The sequence below is a fragment of the Panulirus ornatus genome, chromosome 7 (assembly GCF_036320965.1).
Source record: "Panulirus ornatus isolate Po-2019 chromosome 7, ASM3632096v1, whole genome shotgun sequence".
NCBI lineage: Eukaryota > Metazoa > Arthropoda > Malacostraca > Decapoda > Palinuridae > Panulirus > Panulirus ornatus.
In genome coordinates, this window is record NC_092230.1 from 23,776,590 (window position 1) to 23,789,978 (window position 13,389).

The 13,389-nt window shown below is 43.0% G+C and overlaps 1 protein-coding gene across 9 annotated transcripts in view; it reads left to right on the plus strand.

The window, feature by feature from the left end:
- Snrk (SNF related kinase) overlaps nucleotides 1–13,389 on the plus strand; it is an 852,818-nt gene that overhangs the window by 577,670 nt on the left and 261,759 nt on the right. The gene's annotated exons all lie outside the window — the stretch shown is intronic.

The window sequence follows — 13,389 nt, forward strand, 5'->3', positions numbered from 1 at the left end:
TGTGCATTGTTGTCTACAAACTGCAGTAAGCGGTATGATAAGCAAGGGTCGTGTCTAAGGTTGAATACACGACAGCTTATGATCTGAGATTACATTATAGACGTATAGAAGACAAATTTAGTTACTTTTATTACATTAAGGCTTGAGAATGTCATGAAAACCGACACCACTGATAAAACATTCAAATATTAGAAAATAAACACAGTGTGATTGTTTCCAGTTTGCTGGGCAAGTGAAGAAACACCATCTTGTACACAATGCCGGAAAAAATATCACAGTTGAGAAACTTTAATAAGGACTTGGGCGCGTAATGATGTGTGAAGACTTAACCTTCAGCAGACACACAAGAAGTCAACGTCCCCTCGACAAAGAAGATGGTGGGCTGGGTCGTATGACCCTTTAACATGAGACAGACAGGGAGCCCTTGCACGCGCCTTATCCTCTTCAGATAAGAATATTGTTGGGTGATAACATCATTCTTGAAGACCATCCAAACTGTCACGTTAGAAGATGTATTTTAAAGATCTTGTACATTACGCTCTGGTTATATAACTACCTCTGGGAACGACTGAAAACACCAGGACATTTCTCTCGAGTGGAGGTCTGGTAGACGTGAATATCATGGTTCACACTTGGTGGTTCGTAGTCTACCGTAAAAAGAATGATTTCCTGTTGGCCAGGCAGGCATGGAGGACTCGGTTAACGAAAAGCGCCGACATTCGCATGTGAGTGTAGGTAGTGTATCTCCCTCCGCACCGTCGCTTACCGTCATGTTCACGAAGCATCTTCACTACACCCTCGACAAACTCACCTTCACCCCACAATTATATCAGAGTTACTCAGGCTGGGATTTGAAGTCCGTTTTCTCTGGATTCCATCCCATATTAAGCACAGAATACATAATATAGCCGATGAACTTGCCAAACTTTTTTGCCTTTAAGGATGAAGTTAATTACCCTCTCTGGGTCCACCAGCGAATTGATTTTGAATTTGTGCCGGTAACCCTGGCAGATATATTGTGCACCCCATGCTCATCCTGTCAGCGACAGCGCAGAAGGATTACATGGTGTCGCAAAGGGTCTTAGTCAGACCCCAGTTGGTTGATATTACATAAGATGTTACAATTCGTATTTCAGTGCATACATTACATAGTTTCATATGGTCAGTTTTACTGACCAGATGCAAAAAGTTGATACAAACTTCAAATTTCAGATATCTTGTTATTAACAATAAGGTGTTGTGACATTTTCTCGAAGGGTTTGTTTAGATCTATCCCTAAAAGGTTCTATTTTTTCACATTCTAAGACATAGTGTTCTAGTCTGTGTCCAAATCTTTGGCCACAAACTTTACAATTCACATGATTACCATCTTCAGATGGGCCAAAGCGCCAGTAGTACCTATAGCCTAGCATTAGTCTGGCAGTTACAACACACGTAATCTGCTGATTACACACGTAATCTCCATGTACATGTTTTACTTTACACATTTCACTGTGATGGAAAATATTTCTACTTATACTTGTTTGAACTCGTCTTCGTGCTTCAGAGGTCAGTTAGTTCTTTTCTAATCATAGTTTTGAGGCTTCTAATTAACAACCCAATGTAATTTTCACCATCAGCTTTACTTAGTGCAAGATTGGTCAAAGCATCAGCTTCGTTGTGCTTGCCGAGGTTGATTTGAATCACTTGAGCAATAATGTCTGAGTATTTGTGTTTAGCTTCTGAGACCAGCATGTTACACTGATCCCATGGTGTTAAGGGCGAGTCATTGACGATAAAGAACCACTGATAAGTATGGCGAAACAATTCAGTTTGTAGAGTAGATGCTCAGTTGTTTATTCTGACATTTTCCTTTATTCTTTTACCATTGGGCTTAATCACAATGGCAGCACTGCCTGCCTTCCCAGTGGCAGAGTCGCGAGAACTGTCAGTATAGATGATGCCCTGGCTGTGTTATTGTCAGTCTGGAGTTTCTGTATATGTTCAAGAGCGTTGGTCTTGGCGAAGTGTTGAAGGTGAAGATTATAAGTAATTAGATTCTTGGGTGGGTAAGTGGGTGTAGTGACGTCAAAGGGAGTTATCTGCCAGGGAGGCAGGAAATGCTGCTGCTTCCTAATTTTATACAAATTATGTACACCAAACATTGCCATGTGGTTGGCTGTTACTTGGATCCATTTAGATTCACTGTTGCCATGACCTATTTGGTTTAACAGTACTTTAAAGACAACACTATCTGGATCACCACGCAGAAGTTTCAGTCATGTCATAAGACTGATTTCAAGTATTCTTTCCGCATGTTAAGAACTTTAGTGGACCTCGGGCAAACAAGTATGATTCTTAAGGCTTCATTTTGCATTTTATCAAGTCTGATGATACATTTTTTGTTGTGTAGGACCAAAACTGGTGCGTGGTAATCTATTAGAGACCTATTATAAGCTAAGTACATCATTTTAACAATTCTGTTATTTGTACCATAGTTAGGATTGTACCCTGCAACAGCTCTGAGAGCTCTGAGTCTGTCTGTTCATTGTCGATTTATTTTTTTTCCACACCAGCTGCAGCACATGGGACTGAGACACCAAGATATTCAAAGGTGGAGACATAGTCAGTCGGGTCCGCTCCTGCCGTTACCAGTTCGATTATTGAAGACTTTAGTTTTAGCTGTAGGTATGATGAAGTCAAGGCTTTTCACAGGCTGTGTATGCCGCTAAGAACAGTTTGCATTTCTCGATATGTTTTGTTATGTACAAGAATGTCATCAGCATAGCTAACAGTGATATTTCTCAGCCACTGGATTAGATCTCAGTAATGCATTGATTAGCACATTGAACAGAGTGGGGCTAAGTACTCCACCTTGAGGAGTGCCAAGTAGCATGTCTTTAACTTCACTTTTGTAGCCTCGAAACACCATAGCTGACTTTCTGTTAGAGAGACAGCCGAGTATCCAGTGCAGGAGCCGGCCACCTATATCCATTTTTGCTAACTCATATAACTTGCGAATTGTCAGTATCAAATGCAGCTTTTAGGTCAAGAAAAGTAGTGTACTTATACCTCCTGTCACCATGAACTGTTCGGAAAGTAGTGATACAGTTGTTTACACTTTTTGCCGCGTGTGAAACCATTGATGTTTGATGACTTATGGTCTTTGCCTTTGTGTAGTAGTCTGCTGAACACCGTCCTCTCAAATGTTTTGCACAGGCAACTCGTCATGGAGATGGGCTGAAATTCATCAAGTTGATTGAGTTAGGTGTTGGTACAATTAGGCTCCGTCGGTCCATGAGGAGGTTAGATAACCCGTGGCGTAACTCATACTATACAGCTATAATATTAGATTACCAGGTACACACATCTTGGAAGTCTAATGATGTAAGTGATACCATCCTCCCCAGGGGCATTGCTCCTGCTCAGAGCTGCATCCAGTTCAGACTTAGTAAATAGCACATCACATTCATCGTATTGCTTGTGGAGCATGAACTGCGGAAGGTCATCTGTTTGGGTTTGTTGTACAAAACGTCCCTCGCTTCAGGTGGTAGCATGTTGTAGCTAGAAGTATGAGCCCATTGCGTGATTGATTCGTTAGCCTTCTGCAGCGTTTTGGGATGAGATACTTGTTTATTTTTCTTTCCGGTGATTCTGTTAATACCCCTTCCAGGTTTGGCTTAAAGGAGTGTGTTGATTTAGTCTACCGACCAGCTGTTCCCAGTCATTCTTTCTGAGTTCAGTCATTCGTTCCCTCGCTGCTGCAAGAGATGCTTGAAATAGCTTTTAGCATTTTGGATGTTCGGGGTTGTCTATAACCTTTACGTATTTGCTTGGCTATAAATTTGAGCTGTTTCAGCTCTGGGTCATTATAGTACTGATGTGGCCTATTATGAGGTGCATTCTGTCTACTCTCTGAAGTTAGCTCACTTTACGTAAAGTTGTTTATAGAAGTTTCAAGACTGACATTAAAAGCTAGTACATTTGGGGGTTATAATCTTTGTACCAGTCAGAGATATGATCTATGAACCTATTTTGATGTTCTTGTTTCACTATTAATCTCTTTCTTTTCGCCCTGACACCAGATAAGTTGACATTAGCTTCACGTATTGTGACAGTTATTGGCAAGTGGTCAGACATAAGATCATCACCAATATCAGAACTGATTTGTGTATGACAGGTTAAAGCCTATACACCTATCATTGATCCTCCGTATATGTGTGTTGGTTGATTCTGACTGGTGAATTGAACATCATCATATACGTCCAGGAGTGAGATTAAACTTCTGCCGTTAGTGGTAGTGAAGAGGTCACCTGGATTCTTGTGTCGAGCGTTAAAGTCTCCAGTTTGGACAGTAGGTTCAGTATGAAGAAGGTTAGGTGAATCTGTGTGATGGAGTAGGTTAGCAGGTGCATAGGCATTTAGTACACTGAGTGTAGAATTGCCGACGTGTACCTTAATACCGTGGTCTTGGAATCCGTGGGGCTTTTGGAAGATATAGGTACATGATGTAATGACTGTTTTACATACATCGGACAAGTGTTGGTAGATCTAGGATTATAGCGTTTGTAATTGTATGATTTAAGTGAGTGTGTGTGTGTGTGTGTGTGTGTGTGGGGGGGGGGGGGTGGTTCTAGGAGGCGTTCGACATTCTTGCAGACATATGGCATCACTGTGCTTGGTAACAACCTCGTGATGGAGGTCGAAAGATCTTCCTTTTTTCCAAGAGGCAATGTTCCAACTGAGTATTGTGATGTCACTGTATTGTTAAGCCATGTTCCTGTTAGCCATATGCCTTGAAAGTTACATGAATCTCCCTTATAATGTCAAGTCTTTCATGTAATTCTTTTTGTAACGATTTAGCGCAACGTTTCTTATATTTCCAGTAACTGCAGAATGACTTTATAGGTTTCTGATTCCTTTACCCTGAAGGAGTTTGGGAACTGTTTTCTTTGACAGCTTATTAACTTGTGCTTCATTCATCTATTATCATCGTCTCTGTGTGAAGCACCTGACTGTGGTACACTGTTGTTTACCTTTTCATGTTTTAAGAGCATAATAAGTTTTTCCTGCTTAATAAATATCTCACTTAGTTCATGTACCTGCTCACAAAGTACATGAGTATATTTGAACACAATATCGCCACCATGTTCTGGTGTTCCCTGCCACCTGCTGGTGTGCATCCACCATTCCGTTCAACGACTGGATTTTCTCGCACAGCACAGCGATAGATTTATGCATCTTTGCCCTCGTGTCACCAGGCACAGCTGCGTTTGTTACTTTTTGGTGGGCATTGAACACTGCTTGTGATGTTGTTTTCCAGTGCAATAACACTTTCAGTAAAACCTTAATGAATAGTTGGCCAAATCATGCAGCAATTGGAGTGTTTACGGCGTCAAATACAAGGCATGTAAGTATATTTATGTAGGACAGACTGGTAAAACTGTGACGGAGAGGTGTTAGTGGCACAGTCATTCAGTACGCAGGGATGACCACAAAAATGCGATCTTGAAAATCCCGGTATTCTCAACCCTTCTGCTGATTGTGCCACACGCAACGGCATTGAATTGCTGATACTAAGAACTATTTTGATTTGTCCCCAGGCAAGTGTAAAGCATTAATCAGATCATTATGAGAGAATTGACAAAACACGAAGACATCGAAAATGTTGTCCGAGACACACCCAGCTACCCAGGTCAACCTTCGCCACGTGACACCCTCCTTAATCACTCTCCCTTTTAACGGTCGCCGTCGGTCAAGTGTGCGTTCTCTGTACTGTTAGACGCTGGACGGCGGTATTCTGATGTGATGTTGGGATTTAGAAAACTAAGCACTGGTACCCGATGAGGTGGATTGTCTCCACGAAACATGTCGTGCCATATGTATGGAAAAATCACATGTTAAATATGATTATAAGAACTACTGAAGTGCGATTTCCTTTTCATATATATATATATATATATATATATATATATATATATATATATATATATATATATATATATATATATATACATATATATATATAGTTCTACCGGTAGGATTAGTAGACATGTTGCCACCCGACGTAGGCTGCGCTGTAGATATTCATGAAAATTTGTCCTTCTTGATAATAATCTGGCCAGATGTCAAAATTTTCCACCAGAGCTGTGCCCACACCTTACAGCATTATAAACTTGAGTGTTGTAAAATCAGTGAGTTTAGAGACGGTCCTTACAAGAAATTTGGCAACGCATCATCCATAACATTGTTCTATACCTCAGGTAGTCGAGAAGCACCATAACTTTGCTTACTGTAAATACTTCATTGTATTTTTGTGTATATTGAAACGTAATCCTTTGTTGTTCGAGTGTTGTGATCGTCACTTGTCATGTAAACAGTTTGAGTAGTTCATTGCAGACTCTGTTAACACTTTCCTCACTTTGTAACCCATGATATATTACATTCATTGAGGCCCCCAGTCTCCCTGGACCTTTTTGTGCCCTCTGTATCCTCTTCTCCGCCACCGCCCACAGACAGGATGGGCAGGAGTGTACAATGAATTAGCCACTCGTGCGGCAAAGAATGAAGATCAATCCCTGACTGATCAGAGGATGAATGTCCCAGGCCGAGTCATGGAGGGAGACGTGCCTCCAAGGTCAACACAAGGTATATGTTTGTGTGTGTCTGTGTGTGTTAGAATGTAAAGGAGAGAGAGAGAGAGAGAGAGAGAGAGAGAGAGAGAGAGAGAGAGAGAGAGAGAGAGAGAGAGAGAGGTGTTGCACTCTTGTTAGTGTTTGGCGTCCGTTTGACCAGAAATTCGCTTTTATAAAGGGTGTAATGATAAGGCTTAGCCAGTTCTGAATATTATATTCATATATATATATATATATATATATATATATATATATATATATATATATATATATATATATATATATATATATATATATATATATATATATATATATGGTTGTTTAATTTGTTTATGGATGGGGTTGTTAGGGAGGTAAATGCAAGAGTTTTGGAAAGAGGGGCAAGTATGAAGTCTGTTGGGGATGAGAGAGCTTGGGAAGTGAGTCAGTTGTTGTTCGCTGATGATACAGCGCTGGTGGCTGATTCATGTGAGAAACTGCAGAAGCTGGTGACTGAGTTTGGTAAAGTGTGTGGAAGAAGAAAGTTAAGAGTAAATGTGAATAAGAGCAAGGTTATTAGGTACAGTAGGGTTGAGGGTCAAGTCAATTGGGAGGTGAGTTTGAATGGAGAAAAACTGGAGGAAGTGAAGTGTTTTAGATATCTGGGAGTGGATCTGGCAGCGGATGGAACCATGGAAGCGGAAGTGGATCATAGGGTGGAGGAGGAGGCGAAAATTCTGGGGGCCTTGAAGAATGTGTGGAAGTCGAGAACATTATCTCGGAAAGCAAAAATGGGTATGTTTGAAGGAATAGTGGTTCCAACAATGTTGTATGGTTGCGAGGCGTGGGCTATGGATAGAGTTGTGCGCAGGAGGATGGATGTGCTGGAAATGAGATGTTTGAGGACAATGTGTGGTGTGAGGTGGTTTGATCGAGTGAGTAACGTAAGGGTAAGAGAGATGTGTGGAAATAAAAAGAGCGTGGTTGAGAGAGCAGAAGAGGGTGTTTTGAAGTGGTTTGGGCACATGGAGAGAATGAGTGAGGAAAGATTGACCAAGAGGATATATGTGTCGGAGGTGGAGGGAACGAGGAGAAGAGGGAGACCAAATTGGAGGTGGAAAGATGGAGTGAAAAAGATTTTGTGTGATTGGGGCCTGAACATGCAGGAGGGTGAAAGGAGGGCAAGGAATAGAGTGAATTGGAGCGATGTGGTATACCGGGGTTGATGTGCTGTCAGTGGATTGAATCAAGGCATGTGAAGCGTCTGGGGTAAACCATGGAAAGCTGTGTAGGTATGTATATTTGCGTGTGTGGACGTATGTATATACATGTGTATGGGGGGGGGGGGGGTTGGGCCATTTCTTTCGTCTGTTTCCTTGCGCTACCTCGCAAACGCGGGAGACAGCGACAAAGTATAATAAAAAAAAAATATATATATATATATATATATATATATATATATATATATATATATATATATATATATATATATATTATCCCTGGGGATAGGGGATTAAGAATACTTCCCACGTATTCCCTGCGTGTCGTAGAAGGCGACTAAAAGGGGAGGGAGCGGGGGGCTGGAAATCCTCCCCTCTCGTTTTTTTTTAATTTTCCAAAAGAAGGAACAGGGGGGGGGCCAGGTGAGGATATTCCAAAAAAGGCCCAGTCCTCTGTTCCTAACGCTACCTCGCTGACGCGGGAATTGGCGAATAGTTTAAAAGAAAAAGATATATATATATCCTTGGGGATAGGGGAGCAAGAATACTTCCCACGTATTCCCTGCGTGTCGTAGAAGGCGACTAAAAGGGGAGGGAGCGGGGGGCTGGAAATCCTCCCCTCTCGTTTTTTTTTTTTTTTAATTTTCCAAAAGAAGGAACAGAGAATTGGGCCAGGTGACGGTAGTCCCTCAAAGGCCCAGTCCTCTGTTCTTAACGCTACCTCGCTAATGCGGGAAATGGCGAATAGTTTGAAAGAAAAGAAAGAAATATATATATATATATATATATATATATATATATATATATATATATATATATATATATATATATATATATATATATATACACACACACACACACACACACACACACACACACACACACATAGAAACCCTCCCCTCCTTGTATTTTAACCTTCTAAAAGGGGAAAAAGAAGGAGTCATACAGGGAATGCTTATCCTCCTCAAAGGCTCAGACTGGGGTATCTAAATGTATGTGGATGTAACCAAGATGAGAAAAAGGGAGATACGTAGTATGTCTGGGGAAAGGAACCTGGATGTTTTGGCTCTGAGTGAAACGAAGCTCAAGGGTAAAGGGGAAGAGTGCTTTGGGAATGTCTTGAGAGTAAAGTCAGGGGTTGGTGAGAGGACAAGAGGAAAGGAAGGAGTAGCACTACTCCTGAAGCAGGAGTTGTGGGAGTATGTGGTAGAGTGTAATAAAGTAAACTCTAGATTGATATGGGTAAAACTGAAAGTGGATGGAGAGAGATGGGTGATTGTTGGTGCCTATGCACCTGGTCATGAGAAGAAAGATCATGAGAGACAAGTGTTTTGGGAGGAGCTGAGTGAGTGTTTGATGCACGAGACCGGGTTATAGTGATGGGTGATTTCAATGCAAAGGTGAGTAATGTGGCAGTTGAGGGTATAATTAGTGTACATGGGGTGTTCAGTGTTGGAAATGGTGAAGAGCTTGTAGATTTGTGAGCTGAAAAAGAACTGTTGATTGGGCATACCTGGTAAAAAAAAAAAAAGAGATGTACATAAGTATGCGTATGTAAGTGGGAGAGATGGCCAGAGAGCGATACTGGATTACGTGTTAATTGAAAGGCGTGTTAAAGAGAGACTTTTGGATGTTTATGTGCGGAGAAGGGCAGCTGGAGGGATGTCTGATCACTTCTTGTGGAGCCGAGGGTGAAGAGTTGTGGAGGTTTTCAGAAAAGAAGAGAGAATATTGGGGTAAAGAACGTGGTTAGAGTAAGTGAGCTTGGAAAGTAGACTTGTGCAAGGAAGTATCAGGAGAGATTGAGTGCAGAACGAAAAAAGGTGAGAGCAAATGACGTAAGGGGAGTGGGAGAGGAATGGGATGTGTTTAGGGAAGCAGTGATGGCTTGCGTAAAAGATGCTTGAGGCATGAGAAAGGTGGGAGGTAGGCAGATTGGAAAGGGTCGTGATTTGTGGGATGAAGAAGTAAGATTGTTCGTGGAAGAAAAGAGAGAGGCGTTTGGTACGATTTTTGCAAGGAAATAGTGCAAATGACTGAGAGATGTGTAAAAGAAAAGAGGCAGGAGGTTAAGAGAAAGGCGCAAAAAGTGAAAAAGAGGGCAAATGAGAGATGGGATGAAAGAGTATCATTAAATTTTAGGGAGAATAAAAAGATGTGTTGGAAGGACGTAAATAAAGTGCGTAAGACAAGAGAACAAATCGGTGAAGGGGGCAAATGGGGAGGTAATAACTAGTAGTGGTGATGTGAGAAGGAGATGGAGTGAGTATTTTGAAGGCTTGGTGAATGTGTTAGATGATAGAGTGGCAGATATAGGGTGTTTTTGTGTGGATGGTGTGCGAAGTGAGAGGGTCAGGGAGAATTGTTTGGTAAACAGAGAAGAGGTGGTGAAAGCTTTATGGAAGATGAAAGCCGGCAAGGCGGCGGGTGTGGATGTTATTGCAGTGGAATTTATTACAAAAAGGGGGTCACTGTGTTGTTGATTGTGAAGGGGAAGTGCCTGAAGATTGGCGGAATGCATGCATAGTGCCATTGTACAAAGGCTAAGGAGATAAAGGTGAGTGGGAAATTAAATGGGATGGTATTGATTGAGAGGGTAAAGGCATGTACAGAGCATCAGATTGGGGAAGAGCAGTGTGGTTTCAGACGTGTTAGAGGATGTGTGGATCAGGTGTTTGCTTTGAAGAATGTATGTAAGAAATACTTAGAAAAACAAATGTAGCATTTACGGATCTGGAGAAGGCATATGATAGAGTGGACAGAGATGCTTTGTGGAAGGTATTAAGAGTATATGGTGTGGGAGGTAAGTTGCTAGAAGCAGTAAAAAGTTTTTAGCAAGGATGTAAGGCATGTGTACGAGTTGGAAGACAGGAAAGTGACTGGTTCCCAGTGAATGTCGGTTTGCGGCATGGGTACATTATGTCTCCATGGTTGTTTGATTTGTTTATGGATAAGGTTATTAGGGAGGTGAATGCAAGAGTTTTGGAGAGAGGGGTAAGTATGCAGTCTGTTGTGGATGAGAGGGCTTGGGAAGTGAGTCAGTTGTTGTTCGCTGATGATACAGCGCTCGTGGCTGATTCGGGTGAGAAACTGCAGAAGTTTGTGACTGAGTTTGGTAAAGTGTGTGAAAGAAGAAAGTTGACAGTAGACATGAATAAGAGCAAGGTTATTAGGTTCAGTAGGGTTGAGGGACAAGTTAACTGGGAGGTAAGTTTGAATGAAGAAAATCTGGAGGAAGTGAAGGAGTGTAGATACTGTGGGAGTGATTGTCTCACAGGAGTGTAGATACTGTGGGAGTGAGGGCCTCACAGGTGAGTGTACATACTGTGGGAGTGAGGGCCTCACAGGAGTGTAGATACTGTGGGAGTGATTGTCTCACAGGAGTGTAGATACTGTGGGAGTGATTGTCTCACAGGAGTGTAGATACTGTGGGAGTGATTGTCTCACAGGAGTGTAGATACTGTGGGAGTGAGGGCCTCACAGGTGAGTGTACATACTGTGGGAGTGAGGGCCTCACAGGTGAGTGTACATACTGTGGGAGTGATTGTCTCACAGGAGTGTAGATACTGTGGGAGTGATTGTCTCACAGGAGTGTAGATACTGTGGGAGTGATTGTCTCACAGGAGTGTAGATACTGTGGGAGTGAGGGCCTCACAGGTGAGTGTACATACTGTGGGAGTGATTGTCTCACAGGAGTGTAGATACTGTGGGAGTGAGGGCCTCACAGGTGAGTGTACATACTGTGGGAGTGATTGTCTCACAGGAGTGTAGATACTGTGGGAGTGATTGTCTCACAGGAGTGTAGATACTGTGGGAGTGATTGTCTCACAGGAGTGTAGATACTGTGGGAGTGATTGTCTCACAGGAGTGTAGATACTGTGGGAGTGATTGTCTCACAGGAGTGTAGATACTGTGGGAGTGATTGTCTCACAGGAGTGTAGATACTGTGGGAGTGAGGGCCTCACAGGTGAGTGTACATACTGTGGGAGTGATTGTCTCACAGGAGTGTAGATACTGTGGGAGTGAGGGCCTCACAGGTGAGTGTACATACTGTGGGAGTGATTGTCTCACAGGAGTGTAGATACTGTGGGAGTGATTGTCTCACAGGAGTGTAGATACTGTGGGAGTGATTGTCTCACAGGAGTGTAGATACTGTGGGAGTGATTGTCTCACAGGAGTGTAGATACTGTGGGAGTGAGGGCCTCACAGGTGAGTGTACATACTGTGGGAGTGATTGTCTCACAGGAGTGTAGATACTGTGGGAGTGAGGGCCTCACAGGTGAGTGTACATACTGTGGGAGTGAGGGCCTCACAGGTGAGTGTACATACTGTGGGAGTGAGGGCCTCACAGGTGAGTGTACATACTGTGGGAGTGATTGTCTCACAGGAGTGTAGATACTGTGGGAGTGATTGTCTCACAGGAGTGTAGATACTGTGGGAGTGATTGTCTCACAGGAGTGTAGATACTGTGGGAGTGATTGTCTCACAGGAGTGTAGATACTGTGGGAGTGATTGTCTCACAGGAGTGTAGATACTGTGGGAGTGAGGGCCTCACAGGTGAGTGTACATACTGTGGGAGTGATTGTCTCACAGGAGTGTAGATACTGTGGGAGTGATTGTCTCACAGGAGTGTAGATACTGTGGGAGTGATTGTCTCACAGGAGTGTAGATACTGTGGGAGTGAGGGCCTCACAGGTGAGTGTACATACTGTGGGAGTGATTGTCTCACAGGAGTGTAGATACTGTGGGAGTGATTGTCTCACAGGAGTGTAGATACTGTGGGAGTGATTGTCTCACAGGAGTGTAGATACTGTGGGAGTGATTGTCTCACAGGAGTGTAGATACTGTGGGAGTGATTGTCTCACAGGAGTGTAGATACTGTGGGAGTGATTGTCTCACAGGAGTGTAGATACTGTGGGAGTGAGGGCCTCACAGGTGAGTGTACATACTGTGGGAGTGATTGTCTCACAGGAGTGTAGATACTGTGGGAGTGAGGGCCTCACAGGAGTGTAGATACTGTGGGAGTGATTGTCTCACAGGAGTGTAGATACTGTGGGAGTGATTGTCTCACAGGAGTGTAGATACTGTGGGAGTGATTGTCTCACAGGAGTGTAGATACTGTGGGAGTGAGGGCCTCACAGGTGAGTGTACATACTGTGGGAGTGAGGGCCTCACAGGTGAGTGTACATACTGTGGGAGTGAGGGCCTCACAGGTGAGTGTACATACTGTGGGAGTGATTGTCTCACAGGAGTGTAGATACTGTGGGAGTGATTGTCTCACAGGAGTGTAGATACTGTGGGAGTGAGGGCCTCACAGGTGAGTGTACATACTGTGGGAGTGATTGTCTCACAGGAGTGTAGATACTGTGGGAGTGATTGTCTCACAGGAGTGTAGATACTGTGGGAGTGAGGGCCTCACAGGTGAGTGTACATACTGTGGGAGTGATTGTCTCACAGGAGTGTAGATACTGTGGGAGTGATTGTCTCACAGGAGTGTAGATACTGTGGGAGTGATTGTCTCACAGGAGTGTAGATACTGTGGGAGTGATTGTCTCACAGGAGTGTAGATACTGTGG